The following is a 27,323-nucleotide window of genomic DNA, read 5'->3' as shown; positions in this document are numbered from 1 at the left end:
TAGTCAAAGGTAGATGGCTTAAGGATAGCTCAGCTGAGGAGAGAACTAAGCCAAGAAAGTTTGTGTGGGCCTGGAAGCTTCTTTTTTTGATTAAATATAATTCCTGTGAAATAAGTTAATATTTTTAATATTAGATTTCAGTATTATATCTTAGTGGTTTTTTATGGGAGAACTACTTCTCCTGAAGGTCTGAACCTTTGGACTAAAGTATGCCTCCTTGTCTGCATAGCTTCTCCAAATTCATCTTAACTTCTGTAAGGAATTTCTGGAACAAACTCAGCCTTGAATGTACTGTCTGAAATTTCCTTTACTGTTCAAGGAAAATATGGCAACAGTGACAATCTTTTCTATGAAAGCAATCATCTGTTGGTCAGTGCAATGCAGATGTCATGGTTTAACCCTAGTAGGCAGTTAGGCACCACACAGCCGCTCGCTCACTCCCCCACCCAGTGCGATGGGGAAGACAATCAGAAGGGTAAAAGTGAGAAAACTCAAGGGTTGAGATAAAGGTGGTTTAATAATTAAAAAAAAACCAAAACACCAACACAACACCACCCCCCCCAAAAAAAATTATAAAGAGAAAAATAAACAAAACCAAGAAAAAACAAGAGATGCAAAAACCCCCAGTTGCTCACTACCAACTGACTGATGCCCAACCAGTCCCAAACAACGGCAGCTCCAGCCAACTTCTGTCACCTGCCAGTTTTATTGCTGAGCATAACATCATATGGTATGAGATATCCCTTTGGTCAGTTGGAGTCAGCTGTTCCAGCTGCGTCCCCTCCCAACTTCTTTTGCATTCCCAGCAGCCTACTTGCTGGCAGGGCAGTATGAGAAGCAGGAAAAGCCTTGATCCTGTGTAAGCACTGCTCAGCAATAACTAGAAGATCCCTGTGTTATCAACATTGTTTTGGTCACAAATCCAAAACATAGCCCATACAATCTACTATGAAGAAAATTAACTCTATCACAGCCCAAACCAGTACAGCAGCTTATAAAATTCCTTATCAAGTTAAGTTTAAGATGGAGGGCACTTCAGTAAGAAAGCTGACCCATCATGACACCTGGAATCCATCTTGTCTCTACATCTTATGCTCAGCTGCAGTAAAACCTTTCTAAAATACCCGCAATCTCAGTACCCTATTTTCTCCCTTTTTTAAAAAGTGACTAGACATTCCAGCTTTTGTTATAGCTTTCAAATTGCTATGAAAGTCCAATTCCAAATGGCTCATTTTGCACAAACTGATGTTTCATTTCTCACAAACAAGAGATTAACTCATTCAGCATTAGTGGGGCCATAAAAATGAGACTCTACTGTGGGTGCAGAATTATAGCGCATTGCTATCTATAGATACATAGCAATAAATGCATCACAAAGTGCCCACATTGTCTAAGTCACCCAATTATCTCTGGACTAAATATTGTGAACTTATGTAGTAGTAGACTTCAGGGCACTATCAGATCCACCTTTTAAGGTAAGCAAAACTTGTTTTAAAATCAATATAAGTCATTGTAAAATATGTTCCTTAGATTTCCATGGCTTTTGTGTTATGCCACAAAAAGGACAGCTGAAAATATGATTACATATATTATGAAGATTATTATTTATTTGATTTATTAAGTGACTTATCATGAGGAACATTCATTTTTGGTTTTCACAAAGCTTTAAAAAGTAATCTAAATAGAAATTTTCTTTCAAATATCTAAATTTTAGGTATATTTGAAATACTAGCACATTTGATGCTGAATACAAACAACACAATAGAAACAGAAAATTAATTGATTGTAACAACATCATTATGGAGATAGTCTGCTCGTGCTGTCAAAAATGATGTAAAGGTATTTAAAGCAGTAGGTGTCAAGCCCCATTTTGATTTGACAGAGGATATCAATAGGCATAAAAGAAGCCTGATTTTGTTTTGACAGCTTTTTTTTTCTTTCACTAATGTCCTTCTGAATTTCTGCTGCTCCATATCACCGTTGCTATTATTTTTGGGAAAAGAGGAACGATGCCCGGGCCTGCTCTCCCCAGGCTGGTATCATTAAGGAGGGCCGGTTCTAGGAGCTGTCCTCAGAGCTGCAGTGCTGATATTCCCTCTCCCTCCTCTCTTCTGCTCTGACACTACCTATTCCAGGCAAAGAGCCAAAAAAAGATTTACCTTAAAAAGGCTGAATATCTTGTGTAATGATGAGTGGCTTCTTGGCTGACACTGTCTGCCAATAGATGATGAGTCCTGCCCTTACAAGTAGGCGCCACTGCTGAAATCTTCAGTAACACGAAAATAGCTCTCAGCAATTCAAAAAATAATTGTCACTTCCTTCCTCTTTGCAAAAAAGCAGAAGGAAAAAAGAAAGCCTCACAAGGGAAAAGGAAAAAATAGTGATAGGCTGATTTAGCAAGCAAAATAAGTAATAATAATCTTTTCATTGCGACTGATTTCATGTCCAATTAATTCAGGTCAATTTTCAGAAATCCGTTTTGGATATAATCAACTTTTCTAGGAAAAGATGTGAGATATTCTGCCTTCCATTACAGTGAGTGATTCTAAGTTTCTCCTCTGTTGACAAATCATGGTTATATTGACGTGTCATGCCATGCAATTGACAGTAAAATAACAATGTCACATGATTTTATAAAAAGCATAATTGAAAGATGTGTAACTGGCTTATAGCATTGCAGCTGAGCTCAAACTTAGGTGTTTGGTGAACGTCTAGTCCAGACTGTAAGCTCATTTCCAAGGAGACTGAAAAGTCCCTGGATGCTTTTTTTCCAACATGTTTATGATTAATCTGGCAAGACATGATTTCTTCTGCTAGTCATATTTTTAAAGCTATATACTTAAGCAATACAAAATTAAAGTACTATGGCTACTGGAACAAACTTGGTTGTGAGATCTTTAAAAATTATTATTAGTTTCTATAATCTGATTTTTTGGCATATCATAAAACACTCACGCTAAATATAGAAGCTAGCTCTAGGAAGTGTCAAAAATCCATATCCTTGGAGAGAGAGGAAGGGGACACATGCTGTGTGACCATGAGCAGTTTTAGGCGCAGAGAGGGAACATGCACCATGGAGACAGCATGTACATGCTACCACAGGTGCAGCAGGGGAGGCAGCTATGGCCAGCATGCATTTCAATGCTGCCACCGTGCTGGGCAGAACCGTGTAGGCAGTGCCTAACAGTGCAATACCTGGCTGTGACAAGCAGCCCAGAAAGTGAGTCTTCTGATTGAGAGTGCATCTGCTGGGCATCTGTACAGGGCTTCACATACTCTCAAAGTCCTTCCAACCCTCTTCCACTGCAAGACAAAAGACATACTGCCACTTCCAGGAAGGGTGCCTTCCATCCCAGCCAGACAAGCCCTTTAACTTGCGCATTTTCTCAGAATTCACAAACACTGATGGCAAAAATGGATTTATTGGACCTACATAAGCCTCACTCAGATGAAGTAGCCATCACAAAATCTTCCCGATCTCTCTTATTTTTATTAATGCCAGGCCATTCCCTCAGCCCCAGTCATGTGGAATCCCCAAGGCAGCAGACTTCCCTCTTTCATAAAAGCCACAGATGCGAAATTTCTTTGCCTCAGTCTTTAATAGCAGGGCCAATTGTTCTCTGGGTACCCAGCCCCTGGAGTTGGAAGATAGGGACGGGAACCACAATGGAGCCCCCATAATCCAGGGGGAAATGGTGAGTGACCTGCTGCACCACTTAGACACTCACAAGTCTATGGGGCCTGATGAGATCCACCCGAGAGTACTGAGGGAACTGGCAGATGTGCTCACCAAGCCCCTTTCCCTCATTTACCAGCAGTCCTGGATAACTGGGGAGGTCCCTGCTGACTGGAGATTAGCGAATGTGACACCCATCTTCAGGAAGGGCCGGAAGGAGGACCCGGGGAACTACAGGCCTATCAGCCTGACCTTGGTGCCGGGGAAGCTGATGGAGCAGATCATCCTGAGTGCTATCGCACGGCATGTAGAGGATAACCAAGGGATCAAGCCCAGCCAGCATGGGTTCAGGAAAGGCAGGTCCTGCTTGACCAACCTGATCTCCTTCTACGACAAAGTGACCTGCCTAGTAGATGAGGGAAAGGCTGTGGATGTTGTCTATCTAGACTTCAGTAAAGCCTTTGACACGGCTTCCCACAGCATTCTCCTGGAGAAACTGCCTGCTCATGGCTTGGACGGGTGTACTATTCGCTAGGTAAAGAACTGGCTGGACGGCCGGGCCCAAAGAGTGGTGGTGAATGGAGTTTACTCCAATTGGCGGCTGGTCACAAGTGGTGTCCCCCAGGGCTCTGTGTTGGGGCCAGTTCTGTTTAATATCTTTATCAATGATCTGGACGAAGGGATCGAGTGCACCCTCAGTAAGTTTGCAGATGACACCAAGTTGTGTGGGAGTGTTGATCTGCTTGAGGGTAGGCAGGCTCTGCAGAGGGACCTGGACAGGCTGGATGGATGGGCCGAGGTCAATTGTATGAGGTTTAACAAGGCCAAGTGCAAGGTCCTGCACTTGGGTCACAGCAACCCCATGCAATGCTACAGCTTGGGGAAGGGTGGCTGGAAAGCTGCCAGGCGGAAAAGGACCTGGGGGTGTCATATTCAGCCACCTGAATATGAGCCAGCAGTGTGCCCAGGTGGCCAAGAAAGCCAATGGCATCCTGGCTTGTATCAAAAATAGCATGGCCAGCAGGACTAGGGAAGTGATCCTGACCCTGTACTTGGCACTGGTGAGGCCACACCTCGAATACTGTGTTCAGTTTTGGGCCCCTCACTACAAGAAGGACATTGAGGTGCTGGAGCATGTCCAGAGAAGAGCAACGAAGCTGGTGAAGGATCTAGAGCACAAGTCTTATGAGGAGCGGCTGAGGGAACTGGGGTTGTTTAGCCTGGAGAAAAGGAGGCTGAGGGGAGACCTTATTGCTCTCTACAACTACCTGAAAGGAGGTTGTAGAGAGGTGGGGGTTGGTCTCTTCTCCCATGTAACAAGTGATAGGACAAGAGGAAATGGCCTCAAGTTGCACCAGGGGAGGTTTAGACTGGATATTAGGAAATTTTACTTCACTGAAATAACCCTTTCAGTGAAGTAAGCACTGGAACAGGCTGCCCAGGGAAGTGGTTGAGTCGCCATCCCTGGAGGTATTTAAAAGACGTTTGGATGAGGTGCTTAGGGACATGGTGTAGTGGTGGTCTTGGTAGTGTTAGGTTTACAGTTGGACTCAATGATCTTAAAGGTCTTTTCCAACCTATACAATTCTGTGATTGTGTGATTCTGTGAAATCATCCCATATTCTCTAACAATGATCCCATGTTGTCCATGCTCCATAGTGAGCTTATTCTGGTCTTGGCAAAATAAATGCATAGCTAGAAAACTGTAGGGGAAGATCTATCTGGTTACAATGCAGATATGGGAGGAGTTGGGAACCCCTCAATTCCTCTGAATCTCAGGAACAAAGGATTCAGAGAGGGGAAGTTAGGGCTCTACACCAGATGCACATCAGAGACCACTCCTCTCTAAGGCTCCCTCCATCCTCGGGTAACTCCTGACATGCTTGATCCCCTCTGAGTGGACTCAAAAGGCAGCAGGGAAGCAACTGCTTTTCTGGTGACTTTTTCACAAAATTCAGTCTCTTCCTGTCCTTCCTCTTCTTGCCCACTTCTACTTTCTCCTGCCTTTTTTTGCAGGATCAGCAGGGATTTTTTGCAATGATTCGCACATCTTGAGGCGTGAGCTTAGTGCAATCTTGTCCGCAGTGTTTTGGGGGACACTATTTGCCTATTTGGTAGGCCACTCTCTTCAGAGATCATTTGCATGATGTTCTTGAGGGTCAGTGGTTAAAATAAATGGTGGTAAATTAGCCGCCTTCAAGAAGTACCACAATCTGTGGCTGTGGGGTTCAGGTGTCTCTGAGTATGATATGTATAGGCAACAATGAGACTATAGTACTGGTCTTCTACTTCTGATTGTGTCTCTAGACAAAGTCAACGACCAGGATGTCTCCCTGGTTAATTTTTCCTCCCCATACACTTCTGAAGGGACAGCTAATAATTGGAATAGCCATAGCTAAATCAGCATTCATTCTGATGGTCTCATGGACCAGACATAGAGATCATGCACATAAAGGCAAAGATTACCTCCACGTTGTGCCAGTTCAGACACCTGTCACAGTCTGCAGTGTCAGTCTTTTGTAGGGATACATGAGACTGGTCCCTGTGTGGGACGTCAATGGAGTGAAATAAGGAATGAGGTCTAAGTGTGGGTGATGGACCTAGTATTAGTAGCAACCAAGTTCCAGTGCAAAGTAATATATGTCTTACCCTATGGGGGCCTAGACTCATGTAGATGAATGTATCAGCATGTACACAACTTGTGTGATGGGCTTTGTTGCCATAAGCAGGGGTTATCTGTGTAGAGTGAGAGGAGAGGAGAGGAGAGAATTTTTTGACTGCTGTCAGGGCAAGGACAGATGCCTCAGTGGAGTGCTGCTCCAATGTTTGTGAAGGATATGATGGAAATCGCCTGGAGCCAGACTGATACAGATGTTTTCTCACATACGCTATTTCCTTTGGATGTAGGTACAATGGCAGTGACTATATCAGGGAAGACAGTGGAAAAGGTGGAGATCAGATTCTGATGCAACATTTCTGCACTGTACAGTCCAGCAATGTCTTCACACAGGGTGTGCAATGCTACATTTGTCAGCCAAATGCACACTCCAGGAAGACCCTGTGGATGTTAAAAACTCAATGGAGTTTGTGGCCTGAGGTCAAGTCACAATGGTTGCATTCAGAGCAGATAATTCCCATTTGCTGCGAACTAGGGCAGTGCTCAGAATCCCTTCAAGCTGACTCTGTGACTGGGAAGTTATACGTTGACATAAAAATTATGCTTCTGAATGCTACACATTTTGGAAATAATTTCTGTAATAGATTAAACTTGCCTGAAGCAGCTTAATCTCCACCAGCTGACCCTGCATGAGAGGTTCTTTCTCCATAGTGACCAGATATAGAAGGGTGAGGTGTAGCCTGTGATGGCTGGGTATATCCCGAAAAGCAATATGAGGTGGTTTTGACTGAAATACACCCATTCATGACAGGCTCATTTATAGAACTCATGCACAAGCATTTACATCAAAATTATCATTTGTTTTCTCCATCATCTTTTCATCTCTCCGAAGAAGTGGGAATAATATTAAACCAGACTACAAAGAGAATTTTTCCAGGAAAGACTTACAATACCAGAAAGAGACATTTCATTTGAGAAAAAAAAATCACATTATTTTCTGCATTAATATTAACTCCATTAGCCCATTATGATATCCTGTCTCATCTGCATATAACATGGGTCATAGCACATGCTTTTATCAAGATTGTACCTTGAGTTTGAGATCCTGTATATGTTATAGGAAGCAACCCTGTTTTGATTAAGGTTTCTAGGCAAAGGCAAATCTACTATTTGAATTACAGTTACTTCCATTCCTCAGCCTTTAAAATTGTAAGTAATAGTTCTTATAGTTAAGATGTACTTAATTTCATAAGAATTCCAAATAATAGAGCTTCCACAGTATGAAGATTATTTTTTATTGAGTCTTTAGTATTTATTTTTAACTTAAATATTTCCCCTTTCTAGATTTCAGCTCCTAACAAGTCTGGTTAAAAGCTAGGTGTACTATTGATTGTCCAGTACAATCTGATGCTTTTTCTTTACTGAAAAATTTCCTGGCATTCATATTTTTTAACCATCTGCACAACATACTTAAGAACTGGTGTCCTTTTCCTATTTCCCCATCCCTTCCTTCACTCTCCCTTAGATAATTACTTCTTTATTGTTTAAACCTTACTGAATAATAGGCGTTACTAATCTTGTAATTATTTTTTATTGTTTAATTCTATATGTAACCTGGATTGAAAAATTCTTTATCGTAATGGCACATATAACTAACTGCCTTCATAATTCTAGGTGCACATGAATGCCAGAATAGCAAACCCATTTTAATGACTCACAAAAGTGTATTGTAAGTTCAAGACTAACATCTTATTTTTTATTGTGATAATGTAATTTTAAGATAGTGGTGGCCATTCATGCACTAAATAACCAAAGTTATTTGTATTATTTAATGCTATTTATCTTATGTAATCCAATGTTACCATTCTTTGCAAGCATCAATTGCTTAAGTGTTGGAATTATATCAGCAATACATTTTTTGATGTTAACTTTCATTCCAATATCAGAGTTCTTATGTTATCCATCTTTTCTCATGAAAGATGGAACTCATCCTGCTGATGTTTCTCTTGAAATCTAGCAGGTTTAAATCAGTGGTATGTATATAGAGCAAAAGCGAATAAACCAGCAATAAAGACAATATTGCAATTTTTGAACCAAGTCCTAGATTCACAGCTATGGAGAGCTGCTACACACCAAATGCCATATGTCACACACCAAGAGCCAAATGATGGCTTAATATTATCATTTACCAAAACACCCTCAGAATAGGCTTGATCTTTTTCAGCATCAAAAAGGTGGGAATATTTGCAAATAGTGGCTTATTCATTGAAAGGCTGACTGCTTTACCAGGAGATACTTCATTCTTAACTCTTAGAAAGGTTATGATTTCTAACTCTTTTATTGATTCCAGTGTAACTTGTAACAGCTTGTACTGGAATTCTGAAACTTCTTAAAACCTGGTAAACAAATTTGTACTCCATGAAGCAGCTGGGGCCAAGGCAGCTGGAGGGCTGCTTGAGGTCTGCATTGTCTGTGGTATTGAGGCTCATCCACTTTCCCTCATTTCTTCCTTTCCTGATGCAGGACGCTTACACTGTACAGGACAGATCAATGCATCTTTCTGTGAGGTCCCTTTCTGAGCTGAAAGCTTCCCTGCTGCTAGTACACTACAGGGACACCACAGTTTCAGCCTTATTTCTTCCAGGAAATAAACTATGATGGAAAGTTGTATTTCCCCTCACTCCTTCACCTCCTCATCACCTAAGCAGCCACAGGAAGACCTCTTCTGCAGCCCTGTCTTGTGTCTGCATTGTCCAGCCCTGTTCTGCTGCCATGGTCCTTCCTTTATCCAGTCCACTGTCCCATCCCTCTTGGTGGATTGCAAGATGGGTGAATCTTTTTGGTTCCCCGAGGGTTTGTGTACCGACGAAGGCCGATCTCTGCTTGGCAGAGCCGCAGGGCTGGTAGAGTCACGACAATGACTCAGAGGAACAGTTTGACCAGCAACTTTATTAACTGGCGAATTCGACAAACAGGCAAACTTAACAAACTGGAAAGCTCAAAGAATGAACAGAGGCACTTTGGCAATGGAGCTATTTTCCTGGCAACCCGTTACAATTTATCCAAAACTCATATACCTGAATATATAGTGGAAGAGTGGAGGAAGAGAGAAGTGAGAAAAGGAAAGGAGAAGAGAGGAGGATAGAGAAAGGAAAGATATCACCACCCTTTGATCCTGCGATGACGATGACAGCCATGGCAATCCTCCGGTGATGGGCGCGCGCATGGTTCCCTGGGGGCGTCTTTTATAGGCTAATCCCCTCCTCCAATTACACCTCTTCAGGACTGACATGGTTCTTGTTCTAGAAAGTTCTCAATCTTCTGCACAGGTGCAGGGGGAGGGGGGTGGTCGCGAGGGGTCTCTCAGGTGGTCGCAAGCCCCTTCCTCAGATCAGCTCTGTGACCTCTGGCCATATACGGTAAGGTCCGTTGGAAGCCAGAACTGTGCATCCTCTGACGTGCTCTCCCCGTCCAGTGGTAGCTGACTTGCCGTCGCCATGCAAATCACGCCTCACCTCACCACAATGTTTGAGACATTAACTCTGTCAGTCTCTCACATCCACTACCAGCCAAAAAAGACCACAACCCATTTAACTGCAAACACAGTAGCTACTTGGTTGCACCAATGAGCAAAACAGACAACTCATCTGATCTCAGCTTTAAAGATGAGAAAAACTCTAGTGACCCACTCAGTATTCCTTCTTCCTTAGGTCTTCCTCTGACCAGCCATGCCCTGTCCCCCACTTAAGCACACAGGTTGTTGATGTTCCTCATGCTTTTTTTTTTCCTTTTCCTTTCTCTGTATTTAAACTCCTTCTATCAGATTCCTATGGTGACAAGTACTACTGCTGAAGATACAATACTCCGTGCTGCAAAGAGTACTGGGAGCTGAGTATGATCCATGTCTCTTCAAGTCAGCTGAAAGACCCCTATATGCCTCAGTAGAAGTTTGACCAGTAAGTCAAATCCCATTTCAGTAAACCAATGTTATTTAAATCGCATAATGCATGCTATTTATATTAATATAATTTTGGTTTATGCTAAAATTAAACACGCGAATCTGGTCTATTGAATTATGAGTCTAGAATAGTCATAATATCTAAGACTTTTAAGTCTATTATTTTTGATTTATAAAGCATTTGGTGCAGCAACAAAAGCAGCCAAAAAACCCACCAAACCTGAAACTTGTACACCTCAGAGGTCATGACTGAGAGAAGGAAAAGTGTTTTTGTCTAAATAGCTTAATAAGCTTACATCAGATCAAATGTTACCTATGTCTTCTTTCAGCTAGAAAGAGAAATCTTGAATCAACCCAGGCACACTAATGGATAGTGCTAGTGAAAAGGAAAAACACAGATTGTACAATAGATTTAAATGGCAAGGTTTTAGAAACACATTTCTTTGTGGTTTCTGAAAGAAGGTTTGGCTCCATTACCCTAGCATTTAAAAGTAAGAACTACATTTTCTTCTGCTTAACTCACAGAACCCTTTAACATCAATAAAGATACAGGGGCTTAAAGGAAGAACTTGGTTCTAGCTTTTATCCAGAAATAATAAAGAAATAAATAATGAAACCTCTATTCATTGTGTTCACTCTGTCTCAGCTAATGAGGAAATGAAAGCTTTGATGCAGAACAGTAAGTTCTTTTTGAATGAGAGTAGTTTGCACTGTACTTGTTCATGGATGACCTGAGAAGATTTCTATGTGCTGATGTAGAAGATATACAGAGCAAAGCTGCATGTTAGAGAGACTGTTTCCGTATATTTTGCAATTCAAGGATAATTTGCGCTGTTTGACTTAAACACAATCAATACTTTAGGTCCATATTTTCATTGTAACATTTATAATAGTGATTTACGTTTGTGATGATAAAGGTTCACTCCAACAAATGCCTTCGTAAAATACTATTTTGCTCAACTAAAACAGGCTTTCCCTAGTATTCATAAAACATAGCCAAAAGATTAATTAAAATGTAATTAATTGTATCTACTTTGGTTCTACAAAATTCTCCCATAATTGAGTTCTTCCCTGAAGTTAAATGCCCCAAATTTCTCACCCCAAATGGAAGCACTCATGAATCATAAGATGAAGAAAAGAAAATTAATCTAAACTTGATGAACTTCATATCCTCCAACAAATTTCTCTTTGCCTTCAACTTTGTCTAAAGGGAGTACTTGATGAAGAGCAGGTGGTGACCTGTAGTTATTACCCTATTGCTAATAACCTTACTATTACTATACAATTTCCTGTCTATTTGGTGTAACTATCTGTTATTTTTCTTCTGATACTTAACTCAGTAAGCCTAGGACCATCTTTTTACCCAGCATGTTAGACTCTTAGTCCTTGCTTTAATTTTGTAAAATTATATAGCTTTGTAAAATTACGTAAATTCAACTGGTTACCTGAATTTCAATTAATATGGAATATAATTATTATCTCACCTTATGCTGGTAAAAGAACCATAAAGGCAAACTATCCACAAGTGAACAAACAAAACATGACTCTGGGAAAACATTTTACTCAAGTAAATTGTCAAAAGTGAAGTGGGAACTTCAATAGGACTTAGATGACTAACTACTCTTTATGCTTTTGACCATTTACCTCAAGGAAACTAATTTCTGCACCATTAAACAAGATATCTTCAAGAAGCAAAATATTCAAAGCAGAACAGCAAAGGAAATTTAAAACTTGCTGTCAATAAGCATTAACATTTCCTTCTGAATTTTCATCATTAAGGTCACATGGCAAGGCCTTCTTACAGTTTTTCTATCCTGACTTTGAGGTGGTCCATTTTATAAAGTATGTAGATTATTTTCCGCCTTCCAAATAAGTATTCATGAAATGTGTTTTTCCCTTTATAATTCAACAGGGATGGGATGTGTACACTCTTGGGGACAAAGAAATAATTCTAAATAAGGTGGCTGATTATCCTTCTTTGTTCTGTACATAACTAAATTGACCATAGCTAATTTCGTTTTCACATGGTTGGCAAGAGGGTAAGTGTTTTGAACCAATACGTTAAATGTTCCACTTCATAAATTGGAAACATGCCTGGTGCAGCTGATTGTGCCAGCTGGCTGATCTTCAGTATAAGGCATGTGTTCACTCTTTGTCTCATGGCATCGAATTAACCAACTGTCTGTTGTCCCCTTTTGAGGCAAAACTAATAAGAAGTATGATTAAAGGGACAACTTTATTTCACTGATCTTTGCCTCAAAAGCAGACAGAAATCCCACACCAAAGGAAAAATTTCTGCCCTCAATTACACTGTAGGTTATCAGTTCAATTAAAAACCGAATTATGAAGAAATATTCGAAGTTTTGGTGAGCCAATGCATTTGTCTTTCATTTCTCCAAGTGAGAATTTGAATCTCCATATATGTCACAAATGAAAATGAGTACCATAATTTGAATCCTCAACTATTATTTAATAATACCTAACTAAGGGTGACTCTGTTCTGAAATCAGTAAGCCAGGTGAGAAGTGGCTGCATCAATGGAATTATATATAAACACTTACAGGGCTTGAGGTACAAATGAGGCCTATTTAATTCCTGGCGTTTCCTAGGCACTAAGCTGACTCCAGTTCAGAGAGAAGAATTGGAAGGTTACAAAAATGATATTGGATAATGTGATTGTTGAGAATTCTATCTCTGGAGCAGCTTTTCTCCCTTTGAGAAGGGAAATGTGTGGTGATGTTATTTCTGTACAATCAGGACAGTTTGCATTTGAGATAGGAAAATATTTTAGAAACCTCTTTGTCCTTTTTAAAAAATCATGATTTTTTTGTCCTTGCTGCAAAGAAAGCCAACAGCATCCTGGGCTGCTAGCAGGTTGAGAGAGGTGATCCTTCCTCTCTACTCAGCCCTGGAGAGACACATCTGCAGTGCTGGATCCAGTTATGGGCTCCCCAGAATAAGAAAGACATGGACATACCAGGGTGAGCCCAGTGAAGGGCCAAGGAAATGCTTAAAGGTTTGGAGCATCTAGGAGATGCTCCAAAGGAGATGCTGAAAGCTGGGACTGTTCAGCTTCAGAAGAGAAGGCTCAGGAGATCTCATCCATGTGTATAAATACCTGAATATGTGGAAGAGAGAAGAAGGAACCAGACTCGTCTTGGTGGTGCCTGGTGACAGGACAAGAGGCAATTGGCACTAACTGAAATACAGGAAATTCCACTTAAACATAAGATTTTTTTTTTTTTTTTTTTAGTGTGTGGGTGTCCAAATACTGGAATAGGTTTCTCAGAGAGGTTGTGGAGTGTCCATCCTTGGAGACACTGTCGTGGTTTAGCCCCAGCCGGCAACTAAGCACCAGCCAGCCGCTCGCTCACTCCCCCCTGGTGGGATGGGGGAGAGAATCGGAAGAGCAAAAGTAAGGAAACTCGAGGGTTGAGATAAAGACAGGTTAATAGGGAAAGCAAAAGCCACGCATGCAAGCAAAGCAAAGCAAGGAATTCATTCACCACTTCCCATGGGCAGGCATGTGTTCAGCCATCTCCAGGAAAGCAGGGCTCCATCACGCGTAACAGTTACTTGGGAAGACAAATGCCATCACCCTGAACATCCCCCCCTTCCTTCTTCTTCCCCAGCTTTATATACTGAGCATGACGTCATGTGGTATGGAATAGCCCTTTGGTCAGTTTGGGTCAACTATCCTGGCTGTGTCCCCTCCCAGCTTCTTCTGCACCTGGCAGAGCATGGGAAGCTGAAAAGTCCTTGACTAGTGCAGCAGCAACTAAAACATCTCTGTATTATCAACACTGTTTTCAGCACAAATCCAAAACATAGCCCCATACCAGCCACTATAAAGAAAATTAACTCTGTCTCAGCTGAAACCAGGACAGATACTCAAAACCGGAATGGATATGACCCTGAGCAACCTGCTGTGGTTGACCTTGCTTGAGAAGCAGTCTTGAACTGAACAATCTCCAGAGGTCTCTTCCTATCTCAACCATTCTGTGCTCCTTTGGTTCTGTGATATTGAAAAAGATTTCAGTAAGGAGGAAGGGAAAGTTATCAATTTTAATTGGCATTTGAACTATTTTTTTGTTACTTTTGTGGTTTTATGTCTCAGAAAATGGCAGTAGCTGAAATCTGAGCTGCACAGGGCAAGGTTTGTGTCCCTAAAATAGGAGATTGCAATGTCTCATTTTTAGGTAGATTTTATTTGGCCCCTATGGACCATCTTCACATCAGACTTGCTGTATAGCAGGGATTCTGTAGAATTTTAGTGAAATAGAAATATAATTTGTTGTTTATCTTTACAAGTATTTGAGATCTACATTTTAGACTCTCAATAGATGTTCTGTAAAGAATTGAATTTACTAGGAAAATAAAATACAGGTTGCAATGAGTTTTTTAATATTTTATTGACCAAAATCAAACAGATACCTTAAAGACTAGCATTCTTTATATCACTTAGTTTAGAGCTTTCCATGAATTTGATATACAAAGCATGGTGTGGGAAGACTGGCCTATGAGAGATAGGTAATCAAGTTCCCCAGAGGATTATTTTGTGTCTTAATAAAAGCCACTTCTAATTGTGTTTTCTCTGTATCAAAGTTTTCATACTGGCTGAAAGAAGTGTTTAGGCCTCTACAGAAGTGGCTAAGGATAAGAATGAGGTGAGAAGGCAGTGAGTGCTCAAGGAGGCATGAATAATAGTTATTGAGAGACTAAGTGGCATCATCAGATATGTGAATGTATGAGGCACCAACTGTTAAGCTGCATGCTCTGATTAGGTGCTGTCATCCCAAGCTCTTGCACAAAGAGATGTTAAGGGAAAGTGGAATCACTTGGCAATCCTGCCCTTGGTGTTAGCCAGCTCTGACAGAACCAGTGCTCCAGCTACTGGTGCAGGCTGTTTCTTAAAGGGCTGAAGCTAGGATTAGAGGTAAGATAGTTGGCAGGGTTACTTCTGTAATTATTCTGATCCACAGATGAGACTCTCCACTCATCACTGCAAGAGTGACACAGCTTCTGGTTCTGGATTGGCTCTGGTGAAGGATGCCTATGCTAGGGTGCAAGAATCCTTCTTCATAGGAGGCACCCTGTTGCTGCTGCCCACCATTAATGTCATTAATGTAAAATGGACAATGCAAAAATTTGTCAGCTTTACTATATTGAGGACTAGCAGAAGAAGGACACAATTTGTGAAGGTGTAGAGTCTATGGGTCGTGACCTGAAGCAGCTGCAGTGTGCCAGGATGCCTTCTGAGACGCGTACTGGCGAAATGAATCAGTCCTTGGCTTGGAGATGGTCCTGGATTGCTGCAAAAATTAGGAACTTATAGGTTTTTCCTGTTTGCTGTTGCTTACAGGTCATCCATGAGTCAGCTCTGGGGCCAAAGTGCTGTCATTCAGGAAATTAGGATGTGAAATGTCTTGGAACTGTGCATGGAGCCACTTTATGGTGACTCCCTCCTACAAAAATTTTGCTGTGTTCTTTTGAACATTGCAATCTAGGCAATGCTGATAACATTTAAGCAGTTTTAGTAGGTAATTTCAGAGCTCATTTTTTATATTGTTTAAAGATAAGAACAGCTATACAAGAGGAATATATTACTAGTCATTTGTCCCTCTATTTTCAAGAGTAATTAGATTGTAGGTAGATATTTTGGCAGTCTGATGATGAAATATCCCTTATTTCATGAAAACAACGAATTCATGCTTTTGAACTACAACAGCTCAGAGTAAAAAAGGACCATTAAGAATGTACTTCTGAAGTTTAAAATTCAAGATATTCCTGGAAAACTGCTCCATATGTTTCTTTCCTATGTTAATGGAGGGAAGACGATTGCTCCCAGCCAGCTTATACATAAGCTGATGATATATATTAGTGTTGATGCCAACACATCACGCCATCGTAAGACTTCACTGACTAGATGATTAGCATGTTGCTTATTTTGCTTGCCGCAGGTTTATTGGAGAGAGACAGAGGAAGAGAGATTCACTCTGAAAAATCAGTACACCAGTTTTGAGGAGGAACGTTAAACAATTTAAACCAGCACTGCCTTCTAGCAATTTAGTTGCTTCCCTGCTGCAATATCTCCCAGTACTTTCTAAATATTGTATGAGGTACTTAAAGGTGAGGACACAGCTGTTGTGAATATCCATATCCATGAATCATTATTAATGACATTGCTTACTGACAGAGTTCTCTGGGTGACTATTGCACCTGCCTCAAATGGGACTGACAATCCCTTTAAAAATGCATCAGTTCTTTTCACTCTTTACATTGCGTAGGCTTATCAAACATTATTAACCCTGTTATTTCTTGGACAGACTGTAATAAATGCCCTAGCACTTTTTCTCTCTCCCGGGGCTGCTGCAAAATCTGCTTTGGCAAAGAGTGACTGAAACATATCTTTCAAATTAGGAGACTAGGAAAGTAAGAAAGATAGCTGGGAATTTAGCTTGTCCTGAGCTTCAAAGTAATCACCTTTATAGCACCCTTTACAGTTGGTAATGCTTTATAATACCTTTACATTTACTTCCTGATATCCTCATAAGCCACATAGTGCTGTCATGGACTAGATTTCTCAAGGAAAGATGTCATAAGATTGACACTAAGAACATAATATGTCTCTCCAAGCTTGTGGTAGCTAACAGAATCTGGATATTTTCCAGGAAATACTTCCTTGGCAGATTGTATTGAAGCTACGCAAGAAAATGGGGGGAAAAAAATAATAAGAAATATTTCCCCTTTGTTACTGAAATTTCATTTCTTTGGAGATTTTCAGGCCTGCTCTTATTAGATTATATAGAATAAAATATTTGGTGGTTTATTGTCTGCTGTCTAGACTAATGTTATGGCTGTCATAAGTCACAGTACATTCATGTAGCTCTCTGCCATTTGTTGTTTGCTTTAGGTTATTGCATGTTTATATGTGTTTCCTTTTCTTTGTCTCATTTCTTTTTTTTATTCAAAGAATTAAGCTGACATTTTATTGAACCAAATTAAGCTCTTTTTGCTGTTTCTATTTCAAGTTCCAATTCATATTGGAAAGATTATGCTCCTTAAGTTTTTATGGTGCCCAAAAAGGGTTTTACCATGAAAATGATTTTCTGTAATACTGGGGAGTACAGAGAATTGATTTAATGCCAGAGAAATCATTGCAGGCAAAGCAAAAGATACTTGGGTTGATACTGAGGAAACTCCAATTATTGATATTTCATCTTCCACCATTTTCAGTTTCCCTTAAACTCCTACCTTGTAATTAACATTTAGCATGTTTAGAATCTGATTCAGACTGTTAGACAGTTTAGTGCTTAGGTATGCACCACTTTGATATTTTAAAGTCACTCTGCTGTTTTTCAAATGTGATCTTTTATATTGGCTTGAGTAGCTTTGTATCTTGTAATTTTACAAAGAATTGAACTCTTTTCCCAGAGCTAGTAATTTCTTTTCATTTCTCTTCTAGAGGAGAATAAAAGCTCTTCATGCAATTAGCTAATTGTTTGCATCATTACAAAATGTGGTCCCAAGGGTTATTTACTGAGCAAGAAGACTTTATCTCTCAGTCTCACACAGATGCTCTGTCATGGACATTTTAAGCTACATTAAACCAGTGGAACATACTTTTTCTTGTCAGGAAGGATTTGAAAGAGTAAGTATTGATGACCAAAGTGTCAGATTCTTATGGGGAAATAAGGCATGATCTAATTAATAACTAGGACCTGGAATCATACACAAACAAAAAAAGGATGAATGATTTGTAGAAACAGACGACTCTCTGTATCACTTTATTTAATATACTAAGTAGCTATTCAATGTGAAATACTGCACTGAAAAGGCAGATTCATACTGAAATCTAGATAGTGGAATAGGAGGTTGATAGAAAGTACTGTGACACTGACAGAGAAAGCATAAGGATCTAAGTATGGATATCAGTACCATGACTACTCCATGTCCCTCATAATATCCAGGAAAAAACCTAACAACCCCCCCTCAAAACAAACAAAAAAACCAACCCCAAACCCTTGTTTTTCAATCTGTTTCCAAATAATTGCTCTCACAATCAAGGAGTTGGGTTCTCAAGAATATTGTTTCTTTCTACCCAGAAATTTCCTTGTCTTCTTTTGTAAAAGTACCAGAGAATTCTCTTTTTTTAAAAAAAGCTTAGTTTTAACAAAATAACACTTTCAAACAAAGTCTTCACAAGTCTTCATTCTGGTGGAGTATTATAGAAGTAAAGTGGTAGGAGATACGGCAGCATAATGCAAATTTCAAATTTTTTAAAGACTGCTATTTTTAAAAATAATGTATTTAGGACTTTGTAGAAGACCAGTTTCTAACATATAACATAGCATAGCATAGCATAGCATAGCATATTATAACATAACAAAACAAAACATAACATAACATAACATAACATAACATAACATAACATAACGAACTAAGTGCAGATGCTTTGCATTTAAAGGCAGCTACCAAAAGTAGCTGGATTTGACCAGACAAGGAAATAACATTTTCTGTGTTTTATTTATAGATCTTTTTTTAGATTTATAGGTTTTTTTAAATAAAAAAATACAGGTATTATACTTTGGACTGGAGGAAAAGAACTCAAATTCTTCCCTTGACAATATGCATGTGAAAAAAAAGACATGTTATGCCATTTATGCAACTTCATGCAGTATTATATATATTTTGATATTTTGAAAGACTAAGAAGTATTTCCTGTTGTTAAAATAATTATAAGGTTATGTGTTGATTTTAAACAAAAATGTGTTGCAGTACCTATTGTTCTGACCTCTTTGAAGACCTTTTTTCTTTTGTGTTTTGATAAACTGCATTTCTAATTTTTCTACTGGAGCAATATTTTTCTCAGAAAGTTGTATTTGCTTAGCATCAAGTAGAAATCCAAATTTTACTAATGCTGTGATGTACAGACAAATAGTTTTAATCGAAAACTTAAACACTCTTACTATCAGAGGTTTTTCTCTTACAGAACATGAACAAAATGTTCATCTTTTATTAAAGATATTTTTGATGCCTTGAATGCTTCATTTATGAGAAAGTCTCTGCTATCTTTAAGCTTTTTCATTTGAAATGGAATCTAAAGTCCATTGAGTCTGCTGATGTTATACTTATATGCTGGATAGCTGCATGCAGGCCAAATTGGACACTTACCGTGTTCTGACAGATTCCTATGCTGGATGACCCAAAACACATCTGAAGATTCTACAAGATCTGTGTACGGTCATGCACAGACAAAGAAAAGGTTATGTTTTTAGATGCTCTACAGATTTTTTAGAAAGGGACATCCCAGCTTATCAAAAATTTTGGGACCCAGAGAGTTTCCACAGACATGCAGGAAGCTTTTCATTACAGACCTTGTCTTTCAGATATTTTGGCATGCTACAGACATAAAGCAAGTTTGCTTGCTATGATTCCAGAAATGGTGAGTAAGGTTTATGCTCCTGAGGCCCAGGAGAACTTTAAAACCCTTCTCTATTGAATTAAATGGGTATATTTACAAATGTTGCCTGTGCATGCTTTTTTTTTCTCGTTGTATGCTTGTAGCTCTCCCCTTGTCCCCAAACATACACACAAGCTGTCACCAATGAAAACTATAAAAACCCCCATTTTTTTACAAGTGTATTATACAATCTTACTGTTGTAACTGAGGACTGTGTTATGACCAAACAGGTTCTGGTTAATACAAAGACGTCCTAATTAATTCTATTGGTTTGGAAATATAACAGAAATTAAAGAGGTTGGAAATTTTTTTCAGTTTTTGTTTTTTAATCCTTTGCAAGTGAGAGCTTATAAATCAGAGTTCAAGGTTCCTTGAGAGCTGTAAAGTAAAATTATAACCTTCTCTGTGCATGGTTTTCCCCAATAGCTAATACATGTATGATTGCTTAATGGTTGGAAGAAATTCAGATTTAATGCTTTAACCTTTTACCTGTAACAGAATTTAAAGCACTTCATGAATTCCTATGGAAGGGAGCACTATCACTTTAGAAATCATATATTTGGGATATTTCCATTCATTTGACTCTGTACTGGCATTTGTTTCCATAGTTGTATTATTGTCTGCATGAAATTAAAGCAAATAGCTCTCTGTATTAGAGTTGTCCATCTGGAAAAGGATGCAGCAGTACCTTGGGTAGACAACAAGGAGGGAGTGTAGGGAGAACCAAGTGTTGCTACTGCTGATGGTATAGGACTGGAAAAGCCATTTCCTAGTCTCCCACTGGGACTTATGCTTGCCACATTTTCAAAGTGTCGAAAATTCTTCTTCCTGCCTGTCTCAAATTGTAACTTTTTAAAGTGGATTTTACAGAAAAGACCACATTATAGCAAAGAAACTCTGCAATTAATTGTGTTTTCCTGTGTCTGCTCAGATGTTTTTCTATAACTGCGTATGTCAGTTAGTGCAGGGCACCAGCTGTTCCAGAAATCTGGAAAGCCTCATGCCCGTGACCCTGAGCTGTCCAACTGGCAGCTCTTTCCAGAACAGCGGTTTCTGAAAGCACTGGGTTCCCATCCCCAAGGCAGCATACATGCAAAGCCAAGCTCAGATCAGCAGACCTTGGAAGGCTGGGCACTGTGTAAGCTGGCAGAAAAACTGGCATCAGCCCATCCGAGCTTTTCCTGTTTGTCAAGAGAGACAGCAGTGATGAAACAGCCAAATTCTGCTGATTCAGCACTGCTTGGTGAAAACCTGCTTTTTTTCAAAAGTTCCTGACTAACTTACCTTCAGCTTTCCTAATGTACTTCAGTTTTAGCCCAGTAATTTAGCCTGTTGTCTCTATGTTTTTTGTGGACTGCCAAATTAAATCAGGTTGGAACATGTTAGTATGTTTTATGAGGGACTGGAAACAATCTAATAAACTTTTTAAGGCCATTTTTTCCTAGTCTTATTTTAATCAAGGTAACCTGTATTCCTCCACTCCTTCCCACTTGTATATTATTTTCTTGAATGATTTGTCTTTTTTTTTCCTTAGTAAACGTAATCACCTAAGATTACAAGTCTTGACAGTAATTTTCCCTCTTTTCCGTATTACATTATGAAAGCTAAAATTATAAATGACACGACTTTTGTGGCAGAGGGGAAAAAAGTGAATAGTATTTGCACAGGTTCCCACATCCCTGTCAGAAGTGATTATTAATGTCACCATGTATAAGGACTGTCAATATTCCTCCCCTTAGTAAATTGTTTACGTGTTTTTGATGACTTTTTTACCACTTAGCCTGGGATTACTGGTTGATTAATGTACTTCTTTTTCCACGAGGGGGCATGTTAAAGCTTGTGCATCCATCTCACTCTCAATGTGTCAATAATAATGCCTGAATAACATAAACTTGTATTTTTTTTTTACATTTGTTTTTTATCATGACTCAGTTTCCTTCTTCTTTTGCCTGATTCAGGATTGTGGGTTCCGTTTTTAAAAGGGAAAACTATTTTATTTCAGACGTTATTATGATTACGTGTATATGTAGAAAATATTTTCCATTCCTAAACTGTGTGATATTCAGACTTTTTTGGTTTGTGGGCCCCGTTATATTTGACAGTGGACCATATGACAACAATTTATTGAACTTAAAGTGTCTGATAACTGGCTTGTTTTTTTAGATTCAGAAATATCTACAAGAGTCCCTTGAAAAGGCTCTCAGAAATTTGTAGGCCACTGAACTACTATGTTAGAAACAATGCAGCCAGATTAACCTACCAAAGAATTCTTATTATTTCCTGGAGTCCTGTAAAAGACTGTTTTTTGGGTTCCCATTCTGGCCCCAGGTGAAAGAAAGAAATCAATTAAAATAAAACTTTTTTAGGAAGGCAAGGCAGAATAGAGCAGTGAAAAGATACGACCTATAGTGGGAATATTAAGTTTCTGATGGTATGGATGAAGAGAAATATGACTTGATAATGAAGGAGTAGGTAGAAGAAGGGAGAGTTGTCAACTGATTTGATTTTAGCATTTCTTAAAAGTGCTCAAGTAATTTAATTATATGAACATCTGTGGTGTTATGTTGTAAGAAAGATGTTCATGCAGAGAAAAGGAAGCTCTGAAGGTCCAAACATAAAAACGAATGACTATTTTTACTTTTAATATGACATAGTTCTAAGGCCATCTCTTTTGTAATAGGAGGCAAAAGCTGGACAGGGTTAGTGGACTAACAGCTTCGGAAGTCCTCAGGCTGACTACACAGATGTAGAGAGTTGCTTCTGTAGTTTGTTCTGGACTCACAAGATCCTGTGTATCTGGTGCAATGGCCTTATGTGATATTTAACTCCTTTTCAGCTGAAGAAGTTATGTTGCCCTTCAGCAATCTTGGAGGATCACTTGATCAAGCATATTTTCACTTCTTACCCAGAGCAGTGTGAGCCAACAGGACGTAAGAAGCGGCACAGGAGAGCAGCAGGCAGGCTGAAAAGCAGACAGACTGTACAAAGACTGCCCAGACATCCCTGGGAAATAACAGGTGAGGCAATGATAAAAATCTGAAGAGGTAAAATGTGGTTTGGTGACTAGAACTAACAAAACCAAAATCACAGTATGGCAGAGTCCTACCAAAATAATCATGAAAAGAAGGACAGCTAAAAGAAACAATGAACAGAACCGAACCCATAAAGCTGAATTACCTTCAAAATAGAGAAAATGAAAGAAAAATAAGAGACATAGGTGATACAGTAAAAAATGAGTAATAGAGAAGCAAAAAAGAAGCACATCTAACAGAAATCAAATATAAGTACCTCTAAAAAGGTATAAGAAACACAGGACAGGATAAGCTGATGAAATTCCTCCATACCACTTTATTTGGATTTCTTATATAATCTTTATAGAAAAAAGTTTTAAGATGTAAATTATACTTCTAAAATTGACATATATATATATCTATTGACCTTACTAAGTTACTCCAGCATCCAGCATCTACTCACATTTATATCTACTATGTAAATTTTGGAGAATATAATCAATGTATTTATTTTATAATGTGATTATGTTTTGACATTTTTCTTCCCAAATGATACTTTATAATAGAAATATTCAGCATATGAAAGAAGAAAAACAGGAAACAGGAACAGATGAAAACCAGGAAGATGCCAAATTTGGATGAAGTTGTCTTTGTCAAGATAAAATGTGACTATGTGTGACTCAGTCAATTAAAGTACTGAACAATTGAGAATCAGAACATGAAGTGCATCCTTAATAACAATAATAATAATAACAAGAATAACAACAACAACATCATCTATTTTCCAATGGGTAGGTACTTACATGAATGTAAGTGACTATAGATAAATATTCACACAACTCTCATCCATCAACACATTTCAATTAAAACACAGAATTTTTAAGTATTAGAGAGCCTTTATGTGCCATATGAAATATTTCTTTCACCTAGTCAAGTCTTTTCATTTTTCTAGGGTGACTTTGCTCATTGCAAAAAGAGAAGGAGTTTCCTAAGTATGTAAAAAGCTAGTTGCCCCTCCTAAACGTTATGTTGCGCCACATTTGTTCTCTTGGTTCATATTAGAAAGGCATCCATATCGATCTGTTCTTGAAAAAGGATCAGTATTTCCCAGAAAATGAAGAATTCCTTAAAGTTCAACTTCTAACTAAGTCAGTTAATTTAAAATGATCCAACATAATTTTAAGTGGAAGAATTTTTTGTTACCCTGGCATAAAAGGATATCTCTAAATCAACCTCACGGCAGCATTTGAACAAGTTATCTTTGTGAAAATGTGATATAAACCTCAAGCAAAAAGGCTTCAGAGACATCAGAGTATAGTTTTAGAGAACATTTATTATAAAGCCAAATTCTTGTTTAATTTACTATAAATATACATAAATATATGATAAGTCCCCTCATTCATTATGAAACCAAGAATAGAATTTGGCCTGTAATGTTAATATTGTCTCACTGCAAATGAAATATTTAAACATAAAGCAACCATTGCACAAACGTAAAAGCTGATCTGGACCTAAGCCTAAAAAGAAAAGCTCAATTCAATATACCACTAAGAATTTCACAATTATTAGCCTGAATTGTTAACCTTATTATCAGCTTAATCTCCTTGTCTTTAAAAAGGGGAATATTGCAAACATAATTTTAAAAGTTTTATGCTTTTATGGAGAAAGGTTAATATTGAGCCATAAGAGTTTAAGTCTATATTTCTCATGCAGAGGCTTTTCCTTTGATGTGGAGTCACAAACTCATCACCTTACTGTCACAGTGAGAATGCATTTCCTAGTACCTATCTTTTGGGGTGCTCAGGAGTTTATTTGTATAGACCTGATTCTCACGCTAGATGCTCAGCACTTTTAGAGTTAAAATAATAATGGCTTTACTCATTTTCAGCTTTTGAAAATTAATGCAAGGTCCTTAAACATTCTGATTGTATAATTTCTCATGTTTAGTACGTGCTGTAGAGCAGGTTGTACAGATGCAGCCAGGATGAATGTTAGGTGTGCCCTCAGGCTGACTAGTTAATCTAGTTAAGAACCTGTTTCAAAAGATGTGTCTGAATCCTGATGTATACAGCAAGAAAATACTTCTTTTTTATTGTGCTGCTCTTGGGTATATTATATTGGGAAGACTCTGGGTGATATGTTGAGACCAGTGTTTGATGAATCATAAAAATTGGGCTGAAATGCTTTAGAAAAATGGTGTGTTCAATATATTTTATCTCTTTTTATAACTCACACACTATCTGCAGGCATATTTCCACATTAAACTAACATTTAATGACCCTGCAAGCAGAAGTCCTGATTTGTTTCAGTAAATAACTGTTTTAATATACCTGACAGCTAATCTCTACATTATTTTCTTCTCTCCTCCCCCTCAACTTTCTGCTGCAGTGGACCTTCGAAGTAGAAAGGCCCTTGTTCAGTAGCTTTGATAATTTGCCCAATATCCCACGCTCAGTGCAAATCAGTGCAGGGCACTTTCACAAAATAGTTTTTTACCTCATGGATAGAGGCAGCTCTACTCCCATTAATTTAAATACAGTCCTTAGATTCCACCTTTTGATTTTAAAAAGATTAAGTTTAGTTTTTATCTGTTTTGGCATACAGTGGATAATTTAATACCATCTTCCAGTTAATGTGTCTGAATGGTGTTCAATGGATTAAGAAGCAATGAGCTGAATTTCTGAGTACTGTTCATGTTGAAACCAGCTTTCTGCCCCTGGTTTCAATTTAAATCATTGCCAGTAAGATTAGGTGGCATGGTCCCATGTGGGTTTTATCTGAATGAGCTTTAGAGATGTTCAGCTAAATGTATTTCTGATAATTAAAATAAAACCCATCAGCAATAGTTCCATGGTAGACTGTTAAAATTTTTACAGAATCACTAATGTCGGAAACCCTTTTTTCCCCTTCCAGGCCCTAGTAATTCATAACAAGGCTGTGCAAAGTAGCATATCCTTAGCAGAAAGAAAAAAGAAAAGAGAAAAAAGAAGAAGAAGAAAAAAAGCTTGCTAAATGTGAGAGGTCTGGGTGGTCAAAATATTAGTCTGGGGGATTTCACATGAATGGCATTTTATGCTTCCAGACTGGCATAACATGACAGCAGCCTAAATGAGAAGCTCGACAGTTTTCAAAGGATAAATGCTGCCATCTTTCAAAACTTAATTTAGATCACTTACATTATATATGAATATATAGATATAGGAACATCAGTGTTCCCTCTATACTGCAAGATGAGAACTATAGAAAAAATACCCAACAGTCATATCTTTTTAGAATTAAAAAAATCAAGAATTTATTTGGTATTGTCAGATGCAGTAATTTGAACATTTTACTCCATGCAGAGTTATAGTTAAATGTTAAGTACTTTAACTTTATTCTTCACGTTAATATTAAGGATAAATAATCCTCAGTTAACATATACAAGTGATCTGGTGATATGCCCTGTTTTTTAAAAAAATCTGAAGTATGTTAACTTGCAATAGGTTTTCCTAGTTCTAGTAATTTTAAAAAAGTTTCTTATAGCTGGGATACAAACCATACATCATAAATAAATAAATAACTAAATCCTAAACAAAAACTACCACCAACAAAACACCTAAACAAATACAACCCCCAAAAATCAAAACAGCTCTTGCAAAACAGATTTAAATCCTAGAACCATTGGCAGTCCAAATAGTCCACACCTTTATCAAAGGAATTTGTCATCATTCTGAAAAAAGTTTTTGAGAGCAGTTGGCATGTATCTTGCAGAGATGATAAACGGTCTTCTGAAAATGTGCCACTTGAAACTCAAATTCGTGGCAGCAAGAAGTTCAAGATCTACTAATTAAAAACATGTGCAAATAATATTAAAATTATTAAAAAATAGATGGGTGCTCTTATAGAATCATAGAATCATAGAATAGTTTGGGTTGGAGGGGACCTTTAAAGGTCATCTAGTCCAACCCCTCCCTGCAATGAACAGGGACATCTTCAACTAGATCACGTTGCTCAGAGCCCTGTCCAACCTGACCTTGAATGTTTCCAGGGACGGAGCATCTACCACCTCCCTGGGCAACCTGTTCCAGTGTCTCACCACCCTCATTGTAAAAAATTTCTTCCTTATGTCTAGTCTGAATCTACCTTCTTTTATTTTAAAACCATTATCCCTTGTCCTATTGCAACAGTCCCTGCTAAAAAGTTTGTCCCCATCTTTCTTATAAACCTCCTTTAAGTACTGAAAGGCTACAATAAGGTCTCCCCAGAGCCTTCTCTTCTCCAGGCTGAACAACCCCAACTCTCTCAGCCTGTCTTCATAGGAGAGGTGTTCCATATCTCTGACCATTTTTGTTCTTAGAAGTTTTTCTTTGAGACATTAAGATTCAATTTGACTCAGTAATCTGAAATTTAAGTAATTTGATCAAGTAAGCTATTTGAACTTTGTTTGTTGAGAGATGACAAGAATTTCCTGTCAAGTTTCAGTGATTCACCACTTTTACAGGGTAAAATAACTATAATGATTATCTAGACTGGGTTTTTAATGGGACACCAAAACCAGCATATCTTTCACATACAGTAATTCACAGATGAACTGAAACATGGTTTTATGAAGACATGCA

Source organism: Mycteria americana, chromosome 2 (assembly GCF_035582795.1).
Source record: "Mycteria americana isolate JAX WOST 10 ecotype Jacksonville Zoo and Gardens chromosome 2, USCA_MyAme_1.0, whole genome shotgun sequence".
Classification (NCBI taxonomy): Eukaryota; Metazoa; Chordata; class Aves; order Ciconiiformes; family Ciconiidae; genus Mycteria; species Mycteria americana.
Note: the sequence above shows the minus strand (reverse complement) of the source record.